This window comes from Dromiciops gliroides, chromosome 1 (genome assembly GCF_019393635.1).
Source record: "Dromiciops gliroides isolate mDroGli1 chromosome 1, mDroGli1.pri, whole genome shotgun sequence".
In the NCBI taxonomy this organism is placed as follows: Eukaryota; Metazoa; Chordata; class Mammalia; order Microbiotheria; family Microbiotheriidae; genus Dromiciops; species Dromiciops gliroides.
Genome location: NC_057861.1, coordinates 722452820 through 722465983, shown reverse-complemented (window position 1 = coordinate 722465983; position 13164 = coordinate 722452820).

Here is a 13164-nt window from a genome sequence, read left to right as displayed (position 1 = left end):
TGTGGGGGAACTAATCTGACTGGAAGACTCATCTGTGGCCTCTTGACTCACTGCCTATCTGACTGCTATTAACTTAATATGGGCCCTTTATAAAGTTCCACCACACTTGCTCCTCCCAAATAGATAAGCAAAACATTAAGAAGCCTCTTCCCTAAATAATCAAAGCAGAATTTATTTATAAAAATCAATCTAGATGGCGCAGTGGATAGAGCACCAGCCTTGGATTCAGGAGTACCTGAGTTCAAATCTGGCCTCAGACACTTAACACTTACTAGCTGTGTGACCCTAGGCAAGTCACTTAACCCCAATTGCCTCACTAAAAAAAAAAATCAATGTAAATGATAAGGGTTAAGAAATGCAAATTATACAACCTGTCTGCTTTTAATACAATAAGGGCCATTGCTGCCTCTTGCCTTATGGTATGCTCCAGCTTTCTCCAATTTAGCTTTTTTCCTCCTTCACTCCAGCTTCCCTGTGCTTTCACTGCTCAGCTGCTAAATAATCCCCTGCTTCACTCTTTAACTTCTCTCTCACTACAATACTCTTACCCCCAGTGTCTCTACCTTCTCTGTATCCTAGCCCTTCCTCACTTTCTCCAACCTCCTGTACCTTCTCCTGTTCTGTCTGCTCTGTTAGTCTGCCACCCCCTTGCTGTCTAACTTCCCAGTATATATCTTCCTTCTAACCCCTCAAATCTTGGGCTCCCTGCATCCCAGTGCATGCCAAGCTAATCCGCCAGCCACACTAGGCTGGGGAGATGCTGGAGCGTACCACACCCAGGGCTCCATGGGCCCATGCTCCCTGCTGTGTGCCCAGGGACCTCTGCACAGGCTAAGCCAGAGGCTGGCCTGGACGAGCCTGAGATCTCTGGGATGGATCCTCTCAGGGCTGAGGGAGCTGGGGCTTTCCCCCCCCCCCCCCCCCCCCCCCCCCCCCCCCCCCGCCTTCTGACCTGGCCTCTCATACAGCCCATAGGGCTTTCTGGCTCAGCTGAAGCAGAGGGGGAGGGGCACCAGCCCCTCCCACACAGAAGAGACCCTGAGGGCCTAAGGCTTTCTAATCTCAGCCCAAGTCAAAATAAATTTCCACACTATCAAAAGGCAGATACCTATGAACAATATCAGCTATGCAATGAAAATTAGCACCTTGACAATCAAATTTCTCCTAGATTGTTAGAACAGCTGAAACCCACTAAAAAACTTCCAATAACTTAGTAATCATTATACATTCTCTTTCCTCATGTTTATAATCATTTACTGTATTGATGTGATATGTCTGTATTTTATAATCCTGATCATTATCTGTCTCAGTTTTTATTGGTGTACAACAGTAAGGATCTATATTTCTATCTGTGGCCATTGTCCATTGGTCTGGTTCTGTCTGATTCCTTCTGTGACTGGAAGGAAACATAAAATAGCAGAGTGTACATTGCATTTAGATATAGCATCTTCCCATGTCATATAGGCTGGTTCAGCTGTATTAGTGTTTAATCAAGGCAGAATCACACAGAAAGTAGCTTATAGTTTAGTCTCACTATTTAGTAAGATCCTCAAAGAATCTCTCCAACTTTCAATTCAACCACATTGTTTCTGATCATATATCATATCCAACAGTACTTCCAAGAACTGACCACTTGGATTGAGAAGGCAAGAATCAAGCTACATCTTGGTCACTTACTAGCTATCTGCCATCAATCAATTCACTTAACTTCTTTGAGATTCATGGTTTTTATTTGTAAAATGTGAATGACTATTGAATCCTCATTTTCACAAGGTTGGGGTAAGGAAAAAATAAATCAACAAGCATTTAGCAAATGCCTACTATATGTCAAGAAGTCTATTACACACTGAAGGTACAGAGAAAAATGGAAGAGTCACTTTCCCCTAGGAGCCTGCATTATATTTGGGGAAGATAATATTTATTTATATAAATAATAAATACAAAGTAAATGCAAATAAGCTTATGAAAGGGAAGACATTGACAGTTGACTTTGGGGCGGGACTTTGTATAGAAGATATTCTTAGGAGTGAGTTTTAAAGTAAGCAACATTAAAAAAAAAATAAAGTAATCAAGAATTCTTCAAGGCAGAAGTGATGAGAGCATGTTGCATGGCCAGAAAAAGGTCTAGGCATTGCAGATGTGGCACATAGGGAAACAGTAAGGTCACATGTAAAGTGCTGAATAGATATTACTTATGATGGTGGTTTCTTATAAGGAGAATAAGATTTTCCTCTACAACCTGTCTTAGCTCAGCAATGGGATTCAAGACTGCTGAACACCCTATAATAATTAATAAGGTGACTTGATAGGCAGAGGGCAGAGTTGGATGTGTCTGTCAGATGACTGAACTTGAGTGAAATGGGATTTTTTATTATATTTTTATCTTTATCTTCAGGAGGAAGTACTGATGAAAATGTTTGTACTAGGCTATCAGAGTCCAAAGATACCAGACACAAAAGTCATACCCAATGATAAGCAGTTGAAGAATAGGGATTGCTGTTGTTTTTTTTCCTTCATTCTCAAAGAGGACCATGGGGGGAAGCTAGGTGGCACAGTGGATAAAGCACTGGTCCTGGACTCAGGAGGACCTGAGTTCAAATCAGCACCTAAGACACTTAACACTTACTAGCTGTGTGACCCCACCAAAAAAATAAAAGAGAGAGAACCATGACATCTGGGTCATGTCATGACTTACACTGAATTGGATTTAAGTGAGGGAGGGCTGTGCAAAGTCACCAGCCTAATTTTCTCCTTCAGAGCCATCTGGGTCCACTGGCAAGATCCATATCAAGACAGGTAGAGATGGTCCTGGATATTTAAGACAATTGGGGTTAAGTGACTTGTCCAGAGTAACACAGATATTAAGTGCCTTAGGTAAGATTTTATATCCAGGTCCTTTTGACTCTAGGGCCAGTGCTCTATCCACTATGCCACTTAGCTGCCCTATTCTTCAGTGAGGTGCCATGGATAATGGTAATGTCAGAAAAAGAATGTTATTTTTAGACTATGGAGCAGTTTCGTAGTATAGGGGAAAGAGTTCTGGACTCAGAATCAAGAAAACTTGAGCTTGAATACTAATTAACACATTCCAGAGTTTTGTGAGCAAAAAATTACTTCACTGTTTCTTTATCACTAAAACAAGAATAATACTAGCTCCTATCTAAAAAAATAGGATGAAGATTAAATAAGATTATGCATATAAAATGCTTTGCAAAACTTAAAGATTATTATTATGACTATTGTTATTGTTACTATTATAATTCCATAAAAATAAATTGAACCATTGATATTCTAAATATGAAAACTTTCTTCAAATATATGATTAGAGGAAATAAATCCTATTGTTATTGACATATTCAGAAATTAAACCAGGAGGAACAAACAAAAAGGAATAGCACATATATTCTCCTTTGAGGTACAAATAGAATTTTTCATTGTATCCTTTTATCTCTAGTAACTAGCATGGGGACTTTCACATGCTTGGTACTCATTAAATAGTTGCTGAACTCAATTGGATCAGAAGTCCATAAATTATTTTAATCATCATGTTCATTACTTTCTTTCTTTCTTTCTTTTCTTTTCTTTTTTTGTGAGGCAATTGGGGTTAAGTGACTTGCCCAGGGTCACACAGCTAGGAAGTCTTAAGTGTCTTATGCCGGATTTGAACTCAGGTCCTCCTGAATCCAGGGCCAGTGCTCTATCCACTGTGCCACCTAGCTGCCCCATTATGATCATTTCCTAAACACTTGCTTTCTAGTTTCTGAACTCTTCAATCATCTGAAACCATATCCAATGTTTTTTTCTCAATTCTAGTCTTGAACCCTTTGTAGATTTTGATTGTGGAGATCATTCTCTCCACCTAGATTTTTGGTTCTTAACCTGGGGTCCATGTGTGTTTACATTTATACTTGTATATGTGCTATGCATATCTATATAGGTTATATTACAAATTTGCATATGCATGTATATATGCATTATATGCATACATGCATGTGTGTGTGTGTAATTTACTCTGTTCTAATCTCATTGATTTCCTTTTTAATCCTATAAAGGAAATAACTTTATGTACCTACAAGCATTTTTCTGAAATGGAGTCAGTATGTTTCACAAGATTTATAAAGGAGGCCATCACAGTGAAAAGTTAAGGATCCATATTCTATACAATCCCCTTCTCTTAGTTGTGATGCCACTGCTCTCTCTTGGTTCTTCTCTTAATTGTTTGACCATTCATTCACCTGACCGTCACCATCATCCATATGCCAAACCCTAACTGTGTGTATACTTCCAAATATTTGTGCTGTTTCTTCTTTCCCTTCTCTTTACACTACATGCTTCTCCTCTCCTCTCTTCCTTGATTAGCCCTTTGATTTCTTCCTTCTCTCTTCTCTATGCTTCCCTTTTTGTCTTCTATTCTTTAAACATATTTTTCCTTAATTTTCCTCTCCTATAAATTACCTTCCCCTTTCCTAGTTCAGCTTCTTTTGATTTTCTATACAAATATGTAGGTTGTCTCCATCTATAGAATATAATACCCTTGAGGGAAAGGGATGCTTCATTTTTACTATTGTACTTTCAGTGCCTTTCTGTGGTATAGTGGTCTCAGACTCAAAACGTACTCTAAGAAGAATTTCAAAAGGATTTGACAAATCAAAGAACAAAGGTAGACAAAAAATTAGGGAAAAAATGAGTGATGCAAAAAAAATCATAAAAAGAGTCAAATAACTTGGTAAATGAAACACAAAGATGGTGGGAATTGTACAAAAATTCACTGTAGAAAACAAATCCTTAAAAACTAATATTCTTGGGGGTGGCTAGGTGGCACAGTGGATAAAGCACCGGCCCTGGAGTCAGGAGTACCTGAGTTCAAATCCGGCCCCAGACACTCAACACTTACTAGCTGTGTGACCCTGGGCAAGTCACTTAACCCCAATTGCCTCACTAAAAAAACAAAAAAAACCCCACTAATATTCTTGGTGGAATCAAGATGAAGGAGAAAACACAGGGTGTTGCCAAAGATTTCCCAAATCATGCTCCAAATAACTTTAAATAGCACCTCAAAATTAATTCTGGTTTGCCAGAATACATAAAAGGACAGTGTGAAACAATTTTCTAGCCCAAGACAACTTAGAAGGATTGCAGGAAAGGTTTGTCACACAGGGGTAAGAATGGAGAACAGTCCAGTTTCAGTGCAAACCATATGAGCACAGGTTGCAACATGGCAAACCAGGAGGTTGCCTTAGGGGTGACTAAATCAGCATTTGCAATGATGGCTTTAGGACATTTTAGCCCACAGATGGTAAGGGGGTCAGATACCTGGTTAAAAGTAGAATAGATAGGTCCTTTTGTTGAAACCATATATATACATATATACACACACATACATGCATATATATGTATGTATACATATATATGCATGTATACATGTGTGCATATATATGTATACATATACATATACACATACATATATATGTGTGTGTATATATGTGTGTGTATATATGTATATATACATATATATGTATATGTATATATATATATATAATCAGAACTTAAGAAATAGGTTGGGAAAATGAACAAATACACCAACCATCTGACAACCTGTCAAAAACCAATAACATAACAATAGAAAATAATCATGGTTATGTGGAAGATCAAAACGAACTCAGAAGACAGGAAAGTCACAGTTGCTACATCCAAAGCCTCAAAGAAAAATGTGAATTGTTTTCATGACATGGAAACAAAATCAAAAAACATTTTAAAAATCCAATAAGAGAGGTACAGGAAAAAATGGATAAAGAAATGATACCAATATAAGAAAATCCTGGAAAAACAGTTGTAAGAAAATAATTACTAATAATGATTTTCTGATACCTTTTCTTCCCCTACCCCCAACTTCAGAAAGGTAAATTCTTAAGAGGAAGTTTTAATTTAGTTCAGGGCCAGGCCGAGGTGTACAATAGGAATGGAGATAGACTCTTTTACCTAGTTCAGTGAACTGATGGGATTATACACAACTAGATAATGGACTTGGCCTTGCACAACTTAGAGGGTAGTCTTTTGGAAACCTCCCCATGATGTCATCTGTAGAGATCATTTTAATATGGACCACCCTTGAGTCATAACAAGCAATGGAAGTGAATGATGCTAGCCAATTAGCTTTGATTAGTTTAGAGTGATTCGCCTCTATCAAAAGATTATAAAAGCCCAAGGCCACAGGAGAGAAACCATGCTTCTTGGTGTTCTTGGCTTCCTGGTTCTACAGTCAGTTGTTGAGCTCTCCTCTTAGAAAAGGGTAAAATTGTAAGCCATGTGCTCTCTCTCTCTGGGAGCACAACATGGCACTGGAGCTTTTCTGCTTGTGTTAAATGACATGCAGTCAATACGTTATGAATATGTAATATTAATTAATAATAAATGCTTACTGCCAAAATGGGTACAATAGCTATTAATATTAAAAGTAGCAAATAATTTTATAAATCACAGCTTAGGTCCAAGTAATTTAGCAAACATAGAGTCAACAAATTGGTAAAAGAGAGACCAAAAATGCTTAAAAAATTAAAAAAAACTTTTAAAATATAGTACAAGTGATTTCAAAGGCAAAAACAAAAACAAAGAAACATTCAAAAAAAAAATGAAAAGAATGCCTTGAAAAGCAGAATTGGCCAGAATGAAAAAGATAGCATAAAAATTCACTGAATAGAACTCCTTATGAAAGCAGAATTTACCCTATGGAAAAAGAGATATAAAATAAATTGAAAGAAAGAACTCCTTTAAAACTGGAATTTGCCAAATGGAAAAAGAGTTACAAAAATTTGCTAAAGAAAATAACTAGTAAAAAATTAGAATTGGGCAAGTGGAAGCTAATGATTCCAAGAGATATCAAAAATCAATCAAACAAAATCAAAATAATGAAAAATAGAAAAAAATTATAAAATATCTCGTTGGAAAATCAAGTGATCTGGAAAAAAAAAGATTGAGGAGAGATAATGTAAGAATCATTGAAGAACCTGAAAGCCATAATTTGTTTTTAAATCCTGAATTATATTTCAAATTTGCTATGATGTATTCTAGTACCCAAGGGTGAAATAGAAACTGAAATGAAATCAACCAATCATCTCCTTATAGAGTTGCCCAAATGAAAACTCCTTGGAATATTATAGCCAAGTTATAGTGCTCTCAGAATATGGAGAAAGAAATAATTGAAATATCATAGAACCACAGTGAAGATAACATAAGATTTAACAGCGTTTACAGTAAATGATCATATGGATTGGGATATGAAATATGATATTCCAGAGGGCAAAAAAGTTAGGATTACAACCAAGAACCACCAACCTAGAAAAAACATGAGTATAAGGCTTCAGAGGGGCAATCGGGTATTTAATGAAATAGAGGACTTCCAAATTTCCTGATGTAAAGAGCAAAGCTGAATACAAAATTTGATTTTCAAATACAAAATTCAAGAGCATAAAAAGTTAAATAGGAAAGATAAATCATAAGGTATTAAATAAGTTCTTACTATTTATATTTATATAGAGGAAAATGATAGTTGTAAACTCCTAACAATTTTCCCATTTTTAAGATGGTGTATATATAGCAGGTAGAGGAAATGACTGTGAGTTGAATATTTATATGATAATTTTCTAAAAAAATAAAATTAAGGGGTGAGAAAGAGATACATTGGGAGAATGAGAAAGGAAGTGACACAATGGGGTAAAATATCTCATATAAAAGTGGCCCCAAAGAGCTTTCACAGTGAGGGGAATAAGGGGGAACTGGAGGAGGGGAAGCTTTTGAACCTTACTCACATTCAAAATGGCATAGAGAGGTAACAACATACACACTAGGCTGGGTATATTAACCCCACAGGAAAGAAGGAGGGGATGAAGGTAAGAAAAATGAGGGGGGGGGGAAGCTGAAAAACAAAGATGAGATTAATAAAATAAAATTGAGCTAATAAATAAAACTAGAATATTGTTTTATGAAAAATAATAAAATAGGTAAATCTGTGGCTAATTTCATTAAAATATGAAGAAAACCAAATTTCCAGTATCAAAAATGAAAAGGGTGAATTTTCCACTAGTGAAGAGAAAATTAAAGCAATAATTTAAAAATATTTTGCCCAATTATATGTCAAGGAATATGATCATCTAAGTTAAATCAATGAATATTTATAAAAATATAAATTGCAAAGATTAACAGAAGAGAAAATAGAATACTTAAAAATTCTGAACTTTGAAAAATATATTGTGGGGCAGCTAGGTGGCGAAGTGGATAGAGCACCAGCCCTGGAGTCAGAAGTACCTGACTTCAAAACTGGCCTCAGACACTTAACACTTACTAGCTGTGTGACCCTGGGCAAGTCATTTAACCCCATTTGCCTCACTAAAAAAAAAGAAAAAAGAAAAAAAAAGAAAAATATATTGTAAACGCCATCACTGAACTTCCTAGGAAAAAATGCCTAGGGCCAGATGGGTTCATAATTGAATTCCACCAAACATTTAAAGAACAAGTAATTCCAATACTATATAAACTATTTGGCAAAATAAATGAAGAAGGAATCCTACCAAATTCCCTTTATGATACAAATATGGAGCTGAAACATAATCCAGGAAGAGGTAAAATAGAAAAAAAATTATAGACCAATTTCCAAATTAACTATAATGCTTGCAAGTAGATTACAGCAATAAATCACAAGCATAATACACTATGACCAGGTCAAATTTAGACCAAGAATGCAGGGTTGGTTCCACTCTAGGAAAACCAGCAGCATAACTTATTATATCAACAACACCACCAACAGAAATCATGTTTCTCTTAATAGATGCTGATGAAGCTTTTGAAAAAATGCAGCATCCATTTCTATTATAAATCACTGAGTGGATAAAGCACCAGCTCTGAGTTCAAATGTGACCTCAGACACTTGACACTTACCAGCCGTGTGACCCAGGGCAAGTCACTTAACCCTCATTGACCAGCAAAAATAAATAAATAAACAAACAAATAAATCAATAAGCACATAAATCAATGAATGCATGAATGAATAAATAAATAAAAAGAATAAATGGACTTTTCCTTAAAATGATCAGCAGTATATATCTGAAGCCTTTTGCAAGCATTAATAGTAATGAGAATAAGCTAAAAGCCTTCCAAATAAGATCAGGGGTGAAGAAAAGATGCCTATTATCACCATTATTATTTAATATTGTACTAGAAGTTTTAGCTATACCAATTAGAGAAGAAAAACAAATTGAACCAACAAGAATAGACAATGAGCAAACAAAATAAAAAAAATTAAGGAATTGTCCAGCCATTTGGGGAATGGCTAAAAAGATGTAGTAAAATGATTATAATTGAAAACTATTGTACTATATGAAATATAAAGTACAATTATTTCAGGGAAAGAAAAAAAAAAGTAGTACTGATGTAAAGTGAAGGGAGCAGAACCAGGAGAACATTGTGCATAGTAAGAGCAATATTGTATAATAATCAACTATGAATGACAGTTATTCTCACTTATACAATGATACAACAAAATTCCAAAGCACTCATGCTGAAATAAGCGTTCCACATCCAGAGAAAGAACTGATGGAGTCTGAATGCAGACTGAAATGTTAAATTTTTACTTTTTTTGTATATTTTTGGTCTTTGTCTTCTTTCACAATAGTGCTAATGTAGAAATATGTTTTACAGGACTGTACATGGATAATCAGTATAAAACTTCATGTCTTCTCAAAAAGGAAGCAAGAGAGGGAAAGGATGTAAACTAATTTTTTTTAAATTAATGTTAAAAATCTAATTGGGAAAAATAAAATATTATTCAAAAAAGTAACAATCTTATAAAGTCATCTGTGATGCTCTGAAATCTATTTGACTTTGCAGGGTCACATAGAGAATTTGAACTTGAACCCATTTCTTCTTCTTCTTCTTTTTTTTTTTTTTGGTGAGGCAATTGGGGTTAAGTGACTTGCCCAGGGTCACACAGCTAGTAAGTGTTAAGTGTCTAAGGCTGGATTTGAACTCAGGTCCTCCTGAATCCAAGGCTGGTACTCTATCCATTACACCACCCAGGTGCCCCTGAACCCATTTCTTCTTAAATCAGGTGATTGCTCTCTATTGATTATACCATGCTGTTTCCAAATAAGTCTTTAGGAGAATGGTTTACATACATATTGAATGTGTGAGAGAAAAATGGTATTTGGCAGATACTCAAAGGCCCCACCAGGAGAATAATCTAAATGATTGAATTAAGTGAGAGTGATTGACTTTGTTGATTAGCCAACTTAAACTTAATTAGATGGCAACCACACCTGGCCAGCTCTTAAGTAGGTATTGTTCTCAGAAGCTAAGGAATTTGAACTCAACATGAGACCACTTTCAATTTCAGTTAACCAATGGTTTTGGATGACACTAACCAATCAGCTTGAAGCAGTTTGAAAGGACCATCTCTCCTCCTGCCTATAAAAAGCTTCCACACTCAGTTTGCTCACGCATTTTGTGGTTGAAGCAGGCTTGTGGTGGAGGACATGAGGAAGAACCAGACAAGGCTGGAACTCTAGGCTAGATAGGCCTTTTCTTATCTTTCTGAATTCCATGTATTCTCCTTTTCTAATACCTAGTATACATTAACAATTGCTTAATGCCCAAAGATGGGTAATAAAGCTTCTAATTTAAGGTGACCACACATTTAGATTTTAAACATCACAGATGAAAATATAAGAAGGAACAGGAAGGATTTTACAGATGATTTTCTATAGTAGCTCACTTCTTTAATTATATAAACAATTGAGAGGCATCTAAAATACACAAGGTATATGAAATTTTATCATGTTTATTGTCTATTACTTGAAAAAATATATTTAGTAGAGCAAAATACAGCATAATGGATCTTTCTTCAACATCATGTTCCCTACATATGTTAAGATTAAGCCATATTATCCTCAAAAAGCAAATGCAGGGTTACATAACATGAAAAGATTGTTTAATTCAAACATTCAAATAAATTTTTTATCACACTGAATTTTAAAAAATGTTTATTTGTATAATTTCAAGCTTCAAATGTCTTCTCCAACTCCCTTTTTGCAAAAAAGATGTAAATATATATTTTAATGTTTTGCACAGATCACTCAATGAAAGTAAAATATTTTTTTGTATTTTGGTTATAACATTTTTATTGAGTTTAATACAGTTTTCTCTTGTTTAATTCATATGATCTTCCTGTAATATATCTATTTGTGATCTTTTAATATAGAAGTCACAAATATGAATATATAATTATCAAGTTATCAGGTATCAAGAGGGATGGTATGCAAACCTTAGAGTCACCTCCACATAATATACAGTATAGTGATTTCATTGTTGGGAACTGATGATAAAAGCACCAACTGAGTTGAGTTTATCATCCTGCTGAATTAACATTAGAGGGTTTACTTGAATTTTTTTTTGTAGTAAATCATCATTTTTGCTATTTCTGGAATACAAAAACAACATTCAGATTCCACAAAAAGTAATGGCCGCAAATGTAGTGTTTAGTAATAAGGGTATCAGTGTTCAAAATCCTTCCTAGTCTTTTTTATGTATTGTAATATTTTATATTCCTTCATATAGAATTCTATTTTATAGTTTCTAAGTTCTTCCATGTGAAAAAGTCATATAATCTCAAATATTTAAATGAATCAATGATCTCATCTATACCCTATACTGCTGTAGATTGTAATCATCCATGCTTTTCCATCTTGTTCAATTCTTATCCAAATGTTCACTTTAATTAGTCCACTTAATATCCTGGAGAATAATCTTCCTTTCTTCTAATAACATGAGAGCACATCTAGAGTACTCTGGCTATCTGTTATCTCTTGTCCTCACCATCTGACCATCTTATCATCATGTCCCAACACATAATTCCTAGATTCCATCTTCAATATGCTTCATTTTTAGGTTCCTCACTGATCATATATTGCTCTCCACTCACAATCATTATGCACCTTACCATTGCCCTCCGTGTGGTATTTATTTCTAATTCTTGAGAATCTATTCCATTCTCATTTTTGTTTTCACATAACAATACTGAAAGGAATTTGGTATTAAAAAGATGGACTTCTACTTTCATTGAGAACTTGAGAGAATTAAAGAAACTTTGCTATTTCCTGAAGATAATGTTACATTGGTTGCACAACCCAAATTAGATTACTAATTTGAAATATTTTTTTAATGTATCACAAGAACTCATGTAAGCAGATTGGTTGCAGTGCACTGTTTGACATATTTTAATGAAATGCCAAATACTAACCATAAGCTATTTCTTCATGGTTCCTCAAAATTATAAAACTAATCAAATAAATACCATTTTAATGTTTTCTCTCAATTATACTTTGTTTTAGTTAATAATAAAAGTTTCAGCAAGAGCATTCACTACGCCCATTTTTGGTAGTAGGTATTATTCATGACAGGGATGAATTTCTTTTCCAATGCCTTTTGAATGTGCAGTAGCAATACCTTTTATTGTCAGTAGCAATACTCAGAAGTATGAATTGCTCTGTTAATTCAGAATGAATAAAAGCTAGCTCTTTTGTTTGGACTTTTCTAAAGAAAATGCATTTGAGAAGAACTATGCTTTTCTGTTTTAGTAAGGAAAATGTGTTGAAGATAATTTAACCCCTTTTCTTGACAATTTACCTATTGTGTTGGCAGTGGCAGTATTTTTCTCAGTATTAATTATAAATGTAACTTTGATGTATCAGAAGAAGGTATCAGAGATGGGAAAGAGTGAGTACAGCCTTATGAGCCTCTTTGCAAGGTTTTTATGTTTTTAATAAATTAATGACATTAAAACAATCTATAGTATTATTTGATTGATGCTGCAGAGATAACTTTGATCCACCAAATTTCTTATCATAAATCTCAAAGGAACGACAGTACAGGGAGACATTTTTATATAAGTTGTATATCACTGTAGTGGAGAATGCCCTAGAAAGAGCCCACAATGAAAAGGGATCTTCTCCAAAAGGTGACCTGTTTGAAATGCTTCTTTTGTGAATGGCAATGTGTTTATTCCATCAATCCATTGATACTGCAGGTCTTTTCTGGCAAAAAATAAAAATGAAAATAAATTGCCAATTGAAATCATTAACTAAAATACCCACCTAGGGTAAACAAAATGGATAAAAA